Genomic DNA, 12,596 nt, shown 5'->3' on the forward strand with positions numbered 1-12,596 from the left:
GTAGTATTTTCCTTTTTCTTCCCCTCCTCTACCTCCTGGGCTTTTTCCTCTACTGATCACCCTGTGGTTATCTGAGATGTCTCCTAACTTTCTTTTCCTTCATCCTTTGAGAGAAATCATATAATCCTTGATTTTCTGACATAATTTATATTTCTTTATGGCTAAACAAAATTTCATTGTGTATCTGTTCATTCATTGATGGACGCCTAAGCTGGTCCCATAGTTTGGCTATGGTAAACACTAGTATGCATGTATTGCTATAGTATGGTGACTTTGATTCTTTAGTATTAACATACAAGGAGTGATAATATGAAGGTGGTCTAAACAGTTGACAAGGATTGATGCTCATTGTCTACACCCAAGTATCTTTTCCAATTGAGAGAGAGAGAGATAGAGAGAGAGAGAGAGAGAAAGAGAGAGAGAGAATGAGAATGAGAATGAGAATGAATATACCTGGGCTAGGGGTGTTAAGCTCTTTCTCTTTTTGTGTTGCTTGCAGAGCTACTAGTTGAAGTGGCCTAAACCTGAAGCTGATTGAAATAGCTCTCAGCTCCTTTTCTCACCTGTATAAGGAGGAATCACAAAAAGTCAATCACAATGTATACTACACATATTATAAAAGTAATAATAAAAAGCTGTTTTGAAGGATTTTGATGAAATTTGGCAATTTTAAAAAGTATGCTCTGAGAAATGCAGCTTACCAAACTTGATCAAGAATAAATAAAAATGCAAAAGTAATCCTCCATTAACTAAGGAAAATAAATTTGTAATTAAATTGTCTTTTACAAAGAAAGCTTCAGGTTTAAATGACTGCACTGGTGAATTCTATAAAATGCAAAGAATTTTAAACATAAAGATTTAAGCTTCAATAGAATTTCAAGCCCAGATAAATAGGAAGATACAATAAACAGAAGTCAATGAAATGAAAAGCAAATAATAGAGAAAAAAGTCAAAGCTATAAGGTAGCACTTCAAAAATGGTAATGATATTCATAAAATTCTAGTAGACTGATCAGTAAAGAAGAGAAATATAGTAAGTAGCCAGAAATGGTGCTGCACATCTATAATTTTAGATGCACATAATGCACTAATCATAAAATTAAAAGACCGATAAATTAGACTTCATAAAATATAAAAACTATTGCTCTTCAAAATGTACTTAAATGTGAAAATATTTAACACCAATGAATTATACAGTTGAAAATGGTTAAAATGATAAATTTTATTATGCATATTTTATACAATAATAAATATATTGTTTAAAATGGTATATATATATATGAATGTCAATTTTGGACTCTATACAATCATCTATGTATCCTCCAGAGGTACTACTTCTTTTAAGGATCCCTTGAAGATGCAGAATCACTACATTAGGAGGATGTTGGACTCTCCATATTTTCCTGAGGAAGACTTTATCCACTGCCTTCTCCAAAACCAACTTGAGTGACTGTCGCTGGTGCTGCTGATGCTGCCGCAGCCTACAGGAACCAACAAAGAAGTAAATGATAGGGTTGGTGCTGCTGTTAATGCTATACAGGAATAAAGCAGTCCTCTTAGCAAAATGCAGATTTATATGGTTTTTATGAATCAAGGCAACAGAAACTCCAGGATGCCTACAGGGAGGCCACAGAAGAGGAAGACCAGGACTGTGAGCCCAGTGGTCAAATACAGCCTGGTCAGCTGCACCCTCTGAGAGCCACAGAGGATTCTGATGAGCAGTGCCAAGCTAGACACAGAGAGAACCATAAATAAACAAATCAGCCATGCAGCACTGATGAAATCATATGTCTGACACCAAGAGAAGTCTAAATTCATAAAAAGTGAATCACAGTGGTTTTTATTTGGATGCTCATCAGCAGGGACAGGGCCCAGAGTAGGGCACATATGATAGCTGACATGTGTCTCAGGCGGTGGCAGAGGTACCAGACAGGACACAGGATGGACAGGCAGCGCTCAGCACTAACGGCCCTGATCATGCTCAGGCTTGTAAGGTAGGACCACATCATCACAGTGGTAGAGTAGTTGATGATGAAGTTGAAAACGGAAACAAAAGTGGGGCTGAGTTCATGCAGAGAAGCTATAACATGAAAACAGAGAAAAAAGGAAGTCGGCTCCCGCCAGGTTGAGGATGTAGACTGAGAAGGCGTTCCTGCGCATGCGGAAGCCCAAAAGTCAGAGCACAGTTGCGTTTCCCGCCAGCCCAATCATCACAATGATGAGAGTCAGCAAGCCTGGGATCAAGGTCCATAGGTTGACAGGTTGAGGAAAAGTCCTGTTACTTCCATTCACCATCGTGAATTCTGTCCCCTCGGCTGGGGTGGTTGGATTTAGTATCAGAAAATATCCAGAGAAGTTGCTAGGAACATAAAAAAGTCATGAGTTCCTGCTGCATAACCCCTGATTCCCAGGACCACCCTGCTGTGTGGGAATTACTGTCCCTGTGTTAAGGGGAAGACACAGATGGTTGCAAAAATTATTTTTAAAAAGGCCAGGGAGTCTGAGGTTCTGGACTCAAACTCAATTCATGTCGACTCTAAACGCTATGCTGGGTGCTACTGCACAGATTCATCTACTGACAGGAATATTCTATAACTGATCATGCACACAGACCCCTCCTGTTCCTGCCAGAGGTCATGCCATGTCTCCAGAAAAAGTCTGGGATAGGATCTGAGATACCAGGAAAGGACTGTGTTCAAAGGCATTATCTTGTCCTGGGCCAGAATTTTTCCTTCAGGTTCAGGTTTTTAAAAAGGGAAATATGATCCCACAGCACACTCATGACTAACAGTGCTGTATTTAGGAGAAAAAAAGACTGCTTTGGAGACTTGAAAGGAAGGAGACCTCTTGGTAGGGCAGGTGTAAGGATGGTTGGGCCTGGTAGGCTAGAAATGGCTAAGTGTGTCATAGAAATGGCTCAGTGTGTCAGCCACAGAGGACAGCCACACTATGCATATCCCCTGTCTAGATCTGGTGCTATACACTGTATTCACAATGGTTATTCAGTGAATGGATGCATGAATAAGGAGACTAATGGTGACAGAAGACTTGGATTAAATGGACAAACAAAAATGAAATATAATTAAAGGAGTTAAAACATTAAGGTAAAATTAGATGAGGAAAATGTCATTCATTGCTGAGAGCCACAGCCGAGTCTGTATGGCCCCTGGCATTTTGCCAACAGTATTGACTGACAGGCGAGGCATTACTATCCGCCTCTGCCGCAACTTTTGAGTTCTCGCACTATTTTGGAGTTCTCGTGGGGATTTCCGGGGATTCCCCGAGAGTTCCCATTGGTTGGGGAAGTGCAGGAGGAGGGATTTCCGGGAGAGATATTTCCGGCTGGGGGTTCCTGGACAAGCCTCGTGGTGTTCGGGAGGATTCCCCGGGAGCTATGTGAAGTGTTTTCCTGCAGTTTAAAAATAAAGTTTGTTCCTGCTTCAGTGGCTCGTGATTTGTGCCCAGCCAGACTGCGGCATTTGGCGGCCCGTGCGGGGAACGTCTGAAGCTTCGGGGTAAGTGAAATTGCTTGCCCCTAAGGGAAGGCGAGAGAATGGGTGATTTGTTTTGATTTGTTTTGTGTTTGTTTCAAGCTGCCTATCCCTAGAATTTTCTCAGGCAGATTGCGAAAAATGGTTGGCTCAAGGTTTGAAGTTGTTCGCCCCTGAGGAAGAGATAGAAATAGACCACAAATGCACATGCCAAGAAAATAGGAAAATTGATACAACGATTTTTTGTTCCGTTTTTGTTTCATTCTGTTTCGGTTTTGTTTTGTGTTATCTTATTGGGTTGCGTTATCTTTATAACAGATTAGAAATTAGTAAAAAACAAACTGAAAGAGTGTTAAGTAAATTGTTAGAGGTTCAGACCATGGAGAAAGACATTTTAGATCAAGCAAAAGAGAAGGTCTCTCAAGCTAGTCAGACAGAGGAAGAAAATTTAAAGGAAGAAAGCTTAGAGGAGAAACAGTTATTAGGGAAAAAGCTACAACAGGAGGCTGCTACTAACACCGTTCTATCACCAGGGGGCGTAATTCAACCAACAGCTCCCCCTATGGAGATAGCTGAGTGGCCCTCAAACCCTGTAGTTGATAGATGGGATCCTGAGACAGGACCTCAAAGATTAGCATGCCCTGTACTTGAGCAGGCAGGAGGGCAGCGAATTCACCGTGCTTTAGATTTCAAAACAGTGAAGCAGTTAAAGGAGGCTGTAACAACCTATGGTCCTCAAGCACCGTTCACTGTAAGCATGGTCGAATCCATTACCAACTTGGACATGACGCCAGCAGATTGGGCTAGTATGTGCAAAGCTGTGCTAAATGGAGGACAATATTTGTTATGGAAGGTTGCCAATGAGGAATTTTGCAGGGAGACAGCTAGACGAAATGCAGCAGCTGGTTACCCTCAAAGAAATCTAGATATGTTGTTAGGAAAAGGACCTTATGAGGGTCAACGGCAACAAATTGAATATGATCCTGGCGTATACGCACAAATTGCTGTATATGCGGTTAGGGCATGGAAAACTTTACAAGGGCATGGAGGTTTACAAGGTCAATAATCTAAGGTAATACAAGGAACTAATGAACCTTACGCTGAATTTGTAGATAGGCTTATTCAAGCAGCTTCCAGAATTTTTGGGGATACAGAACAGGCAATGCCATTTATAAAACAACTGGCTTATGACCAAGCAAATCGTTGTTGCAGAGAGGTCATTAGACCATGGAGACATGAAGATTTAAACACATATATTAAATTATGTAGAGACATTAATGAACAAGGGCAAGTCTTAGCAGCAGTACAACAGGCTTTAGATGCCAGGCCAAAAACATGCTATAATTGTGATCAAACAGGACATTTTAAAAGGAGTTGCCCCATAGGAGGAGGGTTTAACAAAGCTGGATATCAAACGAATAGAATACCGGGTATTTGCCCACGATGCCGTAGAGGGAAACATTGGGCTAATGAATGCCGTTCTCAAACCACCATAGAGGGTATTCCGTTATCAAAAAACAGACAAGGACCAAGTGTTTACCCATGATATCGTGGAGAAAGGCATCGGGCTCCATTGCCAAAAAACGGACAGGGGGGCCCAATGCTCCGGGGCCCATGACCACAAATGTACGGGGCACTGGAGGAACCCAGAAACACCATGGAGGAACCTAACAACACCATCAGGGTAGTGCCCAGGACACATTATCCATCAGATCTCTCATCAGACGAACCAGAGGGAGCGCAGGGTTGGACATCTGCGCCTCCGCCAGAGCAGTACTAACTCCAGAGATGGGAGTTCAAATCATTCCCACAGGAGTAAAAGGACCTCTTCCCCAAGGAACAGTAGGCTTATTGTTAGGACGCAGTTCTTCTACGCTAAAAGGACTTATGATAAGTCCCGGAGTAATTGATCCCGATTATGAAGGTGAAATAAAAATTATAGCTAGTTCTCCAAAGGGTATATCAGTAATTTCACCAGGAGATAGAATAGCACAGTTATTAATAATACCCAGCCTACATGATAAATTTTCCAGTTGTACTATAGAAAGAGGTTCCAGGGGATTAGGCTCCACAGGTGTAGATTGGGCTATGCTGTCTTTAAATTTAGATTCTCGCCCCATGCTAAAACTAAATATTCAAGGACATGAATTTAATGGGCTACTGGATACAGGTGCAGACCTTAGAATCATATCTCTTCAAGAATGGCCACAACATTGGCCGTTACAACAAGCCACTCAAATGCTTCGAGGCCTAGGAGTGGCAACTAATCCCCATAGAAGTGCAATGGTATTAGATTGGAAGGATCCTGAAGGATGTGAAGGAACTATACAGCCATATGTATTGGATCATCTTCCTATAAATTTATGGGGACGAGATGTCCTAGATCAATTAGGTTTGACATTAACAAATAACATCAATCCAAATGCGCCCACTATTAGGGCTAGACAAGGTTTCAGGAAAGAAAAAAGATTAGGAGAACAAGGCATAGCAGCACCAATTCAAATAGATCAGGGAATAAATAGACATGGACTGGGTTTTCAGAAGGGGTCACTGAGGCAATAAAAATTACTTGGAAATCAGATAGACCAGTATGGGTTCCTCAGTGGCCCCTGACTAAAGAAAAGATACAAGCAGCCCATGACCTGGTCAAACAACAATTAGCAGAGGGACATATACAACCTTCCGTATCTCCTTACAATACTCCCATTTTTGTCATTAAAAAGAAGTCTGGTAAATGGAGATTATTGCAAGATTTAAGAGCCATTAATAATGAGATGGTTATTATGGGACCTGCTCAATCGGGGATTCCTCAATTGTCTGCTTTGCCAAAAACCTGGTACATTTTAGCTATAGATATTAAAGATTTTTTTTTTCAATTCCAATTCATCCTGAGGATAGTCCACATTTTGCATTTACTATCCCTGCACTGAATCATGAAGGTCCTGATCAGAGATATGAATGGAAAGTACTCCCTCAAGGGATGGCTAACAGCCAAACTATGTGTCAAATTTATGTTAACAAAGCAATACAGCCACTTAGAAATCAAAATCCTAAACTACAAATATTTCACTATATGGATGATGTATTGTTAGCACACAAAGATAAAAACACATTGCTAGAATGTTATGCCACACTTACAAATTTATTTAAAAATTATAATCTAGAGATAGCAATAGATAAAGTACAATTAAATTTTCCAATTAATTATTTAGGAATTCTATTATCCTCAACCATGGTCCGTCCACCAAAAATTCAAATACGAGTAGATCAACTCAAATCACTTAACGACTTTCAAAAGTTATTAGGAGACATAAATTGGATAAGGCCTTATCTAGGCATACCAACAGGAGAGTTGGGACCTTTATTTGATATCCTAAAAGGTCCATCAGATCCAAATTCACCCTGCATGTTAACGCCTGAAGCAAGAAAGGCATTAAAAATTATTGAAACATATATGGAAAATATGCATTTGGATAGAATTGATATAACTTTGCCTTTATTATTTATTGTAATACCAACAAAAAATATTCCTACAGGAGTATTTTGGCAAGAAGGTCCATTATTGTGGATACATTTATCTTATTCTCCTAACACTATTCTTACTAGGTATCCTGAGGCTGTAGGACAATTAATACTCAAAGGAATAAAAGCAGCAAAGGGAGTGTTTGGAATTTCTCCCAATAAAATTATTACTCCATATACTATGGATCAAATTGATGAGTTAGCTAATGAGTTAAATACTTGGGCAATAATCATGTGTAAATCTAATGTTTCATTTGATAATCACTTACCATCTAATCCTTTGTTGTCTTTTTGGTCTTCGCATCCTGTAGTTTTTCAAAAAATGACAAGAAAAACCCCTATCATGAATGCTCCAAATGTATTCACTGATGGGTCAAATAATGGTACAGCAGCAGTAGTTACCCCTGATCAAACTTTTACATTTTTAGTACCCAAACAATCAGCTCAAAAGGTAGAGCTTAATGCAGTTTTACAAGCCTTTGTGATGTTTAAAGATTCTGTATTTAATTTATTCTCTGATAGTCAGTATGTAGTTAATGCTATAGTATCCCTTGAAGATGCTGGCAGGATTTCCCCTTCCTCTACTGTTTTCTCTTTGTTTTCTGCTATACAAAGTCTAATCTGGGACAGAAAAGATCCATTCTTTATAGGACATATCAGAGCACATACAGGATTGCCTGGAGCCCTTAGTTTGGGCAATGATTTAGCAGATAAAACTACACATGACATACATATTTTCTCTACACTAGAAGAAGCTACACATTTTCATAAAAGGTTCCATGTCAATGCTAATACCTTACAAAAGTGTTTTAAAATAACTAAGGAACAAGCTAGACAAATAATAAAACAATGTCAAAATTGCGTGACCTTTTTACCACAAGTTAATCTTGGAGTCAATCCTAGAGGACTGATACCTAACCATATTTGGCAGATGGACGTCACACACTTGCCACAATTTGGAAAATTAAAATATTTGCATGTTACAGTTGATACTTCTTCCGGATTTTTGATGGGCTCCCTTCATTCCGGAGAAAAAACTAAAGATGTTATAGCTTATTGCTTACAAAATTTTGCCACTGTGGGCGTTCCAAAACAATTAAAAACAGATAATGGTCCTGGTTATACTTCTACCTCTTTTAAACAATTTTGCTCATCATTTGGCATTACTCATATAACAGGAATTCCATACAATCCACAGGGACAAGGCATAGTTGAAAGAGCTCATCAAACTATTAAAATGTACTTACTAAAGCAAAAAGAGGGAATTGGAAAGGGGTATATGTCACCCAAAGATAAACTTAAAATAACCCTTTTTACTCTAAACTTTTTAAATTTGGATTCCTCAGGGCTTAGTGCTGCAGAAAGGCATATGTGTCCAAAAAATGTACATAAGCCTAAGGTACTTTGGAAGGATATTCTAACAGGACAATGGAAAGGTCCTGACCCAGTGATTGTCTGGAGTCGGGGTTCTGTTTGTGTTTTTCCACAGGGAGAACAGCAGCCGATTTGGATTCCAGAGAGATTAACTAAAACAATTTCTACAGGCCAAAAGGAAGATGATTTGACTCAAATCCATAACAGCTGATATCCAGAACTCCAGTTTGGCTATTCTTACATCTACGACAGTGATTAACCAGGATGTTTTTTTCAATATTTATTTTATTATTTGCCTTTTCCCACATCATAAAGTTCTATTTTATTTTTGAGCTCATACAGACCTAGGTTAATGTTTTTCTGATCAGTTTTATTTTTTGACTGTGGAGTTTTTAAGCATTGCAATGGAGATTTCACCTAGGTAAAGCTACAAGGCCTTTACTATTGTCTTATGTGTTGTATGTTATGTGTGCACACTTCTGTTTTGTGTTGTATGTCTGTATGTGCATATGTCCATATATCATATATGAGGAGCGCTCATGAATAAATGGATCCGAATTTTTTTATTCATGTGATTTTAATGGTTTAATTTAGATTGGGTAAACAGCTGTTGAAAATTGTTTTAATATGTGAACAAATAAGGAGGTTAACAGATCTGTTTGTTTACTTTCATCTTTCCTTCTCATTATATTTAATAATTCTGTTCAGGATAATGTAAATTGTTCAAAAAATTGTTTTCTTAGTGCCTGTTGGAATGTTACATAATTTTTTTCTTAGCATCATTGCCAGAATTCCTATCTTCATCCCAGTGCCGGTGAAGACAAAGATAAAACCAAACTACAGCTTCTTCGATAGTTATCACAACAAACTGTAAAAACTGATGCATCAATGAATAATAACTCCACAAGTAATGCTCAATTAAGGAGTCAATTTACTTTGGGAGGAAATGGACATATTGACAGATTCCTCTGCTTTGAATTGCTTGCAGACCTTGCCTGGACTATGTATCACTTGTATGCATTGTGAACTATCTGTTGGTACAGCGAATTGTGGTAGTGCTGGAGTATTTTTGCTGATGGTGTCACCAGTGGTACAATTTTTCAAAGGAGCCCTCAATTGGCTTAGTGTCATGGCATTTTGCGTCCTCCTCCCTTCTACTAGTGATGGTCTAAAATTTGGGGGCCAACAGAGGTGAGGCAAAGAACCTCACCCCCCCACTGGTGCAAAGGCCTATCCACAAGTATGGCTGTATGCTGGACCGGTAGTCAGTGATGGGTATGATCCAATTGCAGTGATACCAACCTAAGACAGGAGGCTGACACCTAGAGGTCAGTTCATCCGATGACGGGTAAGGACCATATGTTGAACTGGACTGCCTAACAGGCACGGTCCCTAAGCCACATTGCTTGTTGTTTAATTAACCAAAAAGGGGGAGATGCTGAGAGCCAGGCTGAGTCTGTATGGCCCCTGGCATTTTGCCAACAGTGTTGATTGACAAGCGAGGCATTACTATCCGCTTCTGCCGCAACTTTTGAGTTCTTGCACTATTTTGGAGTTCTCGTGGGGATTTCCGGGGATTCCCCGAGAGTTCCCATTGGTTGGGGAAGTGCAGGAGGAGGGATTTCCGGGAGAGATATTTCCGGCTGGGGGTTCCTGGACAAGCCTAGTGGTGTTCGGGAGGATTCCCCGGGAGCTGTGTGAAGTGTTTTCCTGCAGTTTAAAAATAAAGTTTGTTCCTGCTTCAGTGGCTCCTGATTTGTGCCCAGCCAGACTGCGGCAATTCATCATTATTTTTTTGTGGACAACTGAGTGTGTTTAGAAGACTTATTTATGTTTATCCAAACAACAGAAGTTGACCACTGATGGGCCACAAAAGCAAGGAACAAAAATGGCTTTGCTGTGTACTTTGTAACATTTTGATGCAGAGTATGGGGTTAAGATGTGAGTTTGAGCTGAATTGCCCCGCAATTTGTAGGACAGAGAAATAAGAGGGGTTCAGGTCTGAGTGCCAAGAAAAGGTTTTGAAGGATGAAAACATTAAAAAATAAAAAAGCTATTAATTGTTGGGCTGTGAAGTGTCCAATATAAATCTTTTCCATTTTTTCTCACAATAGAGTTTGCTTTGTAGGTAGAAGTCTTGTGTGAGGGTAATCTATGAGGAGAAGTAAAATGTTAAAGGGTTGGAATGGAAAGATGCTTGCATATATTTTAACTAGAGAAAGTGAATTATCTCAAACTTGGGTGAATAATAATAAAGATGGATAAGTCATAAGGTATTCTCTCTTTGAATTCTTTCAGAGACCTCTGAGGTGAGAATTTGTATCATTTCTACTAAAAAGAGGACAAAATTAGATCACAGAGAGGATGAATTATTTCTTGTGGTCCAATACTGTGGATGAACTCAGCAGTGCCCCCTCAGGGCCCACTCTTTGGCCCTACTGACCCAGCACCACAGAACTCTTGATTACTTCTACATGGGGGTGGGAAGCAGAGGAGTAATTCCCAAGTTAAATCCAAGTTGGCCTTAAATATTGTGTATATAAGAATGTAATATCATATATATTCTTATAATATGTATATAAGAATAAACAAACTTCAGAAATGAGAAGAAGGAAAGCAAGTGAAATAGGGCAAAAATGAGGTGCTTTGGAAGCCAGTCAGGAACAGATGAGAATATAGAAGCTCTCCCCTTTCTTGCAAGGGCATCCAGGGTCGTGGAGGCCAGAGAACTCACATGGACCCTCAAGTGAAAAAAAGAACACATCCTTCTCTGGTGTGCAGAGAGGCATCAGAAGTGAATGCATCCAACATGAGGTCTTGTAGATATAAAAGCTCCCGCAGCTTTGGTTGTCCAGAAGGGGATATGGGAGGAAATCTACAACCTCTGTTACCCCCACTCTGGGAACCTCAGTTGGAACATGTGGGGATTGCTTCCAAGACACTGAAGGGCATGGAGAGAGGGATTTGAACATTTCAACTCCTGGCTCTTTGCCTGTGAGGTTGTGAGTTGCAATGGCAGTGCTTCTCCTCCTGCTTGATTGCCCCCTGCTACTGCTACAACTAACTGTGGTTCTTTCTCTTTCTCTTGTCACTATAAGTGTAGGGGTGGTTATAATGCTTTGTTTTTGCGTGCCTTTAGCTACTTTATTATACCATGCTAATTATTCTTAACTCTATCTTTGTAAAGAGTCAACTAAACAAATACTCAATTACTTCATTTTTGGATTGCTTTTTTCTTCTTAAATATGCAAAAAAAGAACAATTTTGAAAAGCAGGTAACATAATGACAACCTGGGAGCTGGGTGTCCTGGCACATGCCTATAATTCCAGTGGCTCAAGAGGTTGGGGCAGGAGAATTGAGAGTTCAAAGCCAGCCTCAGCAAAAGCAAGATGCTAAGCAACTCAGTCAGACTCTTGGTGTCTTTAAATAAAATACAAAATAGGGCTATGGATGTGCCACAGTGGTCAAGTATACCTCACTTCACTTCCCAGTACCCTCCACACCCCCCAAAATAAAATAAAACCTGGGTGTATGGCAGCTAAGCTCTCGGTGCAATTCCCGCATGTTACTGTGGTCCTCAAATGAATGTAACCAGCAGTGTTCTCCATGTGATGATGGATTTGAATGTCCAGAATAAGGGGGAGAATGTAGGGAGATGAATCATAAGGGAGAATGGTTTGGAGAAACTCTCTGAGAACAATTCAGTTTAAGATGCCAGGACCCAGTGTTAACAAAGAGGCATCATCTCTTGTGCCTTTCCCTGAGGGAACCCCATGACCCCCTGCTTGTAGCATCACAAGGTAGAAACATAGAGATATGAACTCAATACAAAATATCAGCAATCATTGGAAATAGGAAAGCATTTAGAAAATACCCTTACCTTTTTTTCCCATTCTCTGTCCACAGGAGGAAAGCTGATCTGTGCTGAAGTGGAGAGCAATTCTGGGATTAAGTGACACCACAGAACCCTTCTCTCTTCTAAAATGGGAGATGTTTACAGGAGCTGGAGTAAAAGGCAATAAATAAGCAAAATTTATCAAGATGCTGAATAGCCCTTCCTTTTATTTCCTCCAAAGGATTGTGGGCAAACAGGAAACCAGAGCAGTTTAAGATGTGACCCTCAGAGAAGTGTTTCTGGGCATCTTCCCAATTGCCACTCATGTTCAGCCTCTCCCATCCAGCCTTTTCTTGTTTACCTCTCTGTAAGTA

The 12,596-nt window shown here is 40.0% G+C and overlaps 1 pseudogene; it reads right to left on the reverse strand.

Annotated features, from left to right (window-relative positions):
- Window positions 1-518: 518 nt before the first annotated feature.
- Window positions 519-2,294, reverse strand: LOC114093826 (mas-related G-protein coupled receptor member X2-like; annotated as a pseudogene).
- Between the last annotated feature and the right edge of the window lie 10,302 nt (window positions 2,295-12,596).

The sequence above is a fragment of the Marmota flaviventris genome, chromosome 9, assembly GCF_047511675.1.
Source record: "Marmota flaviventris isolate mMarFla1 chromosome 9, mMarFla1.hap1, whole genome shotgun sequence".
Taxonomy (NCBI): Eukaryota; Metazoa; Chordata; class Mammalia; order Rodentia; family Sciuridae; genus Marmota; species Marmota flaviventris.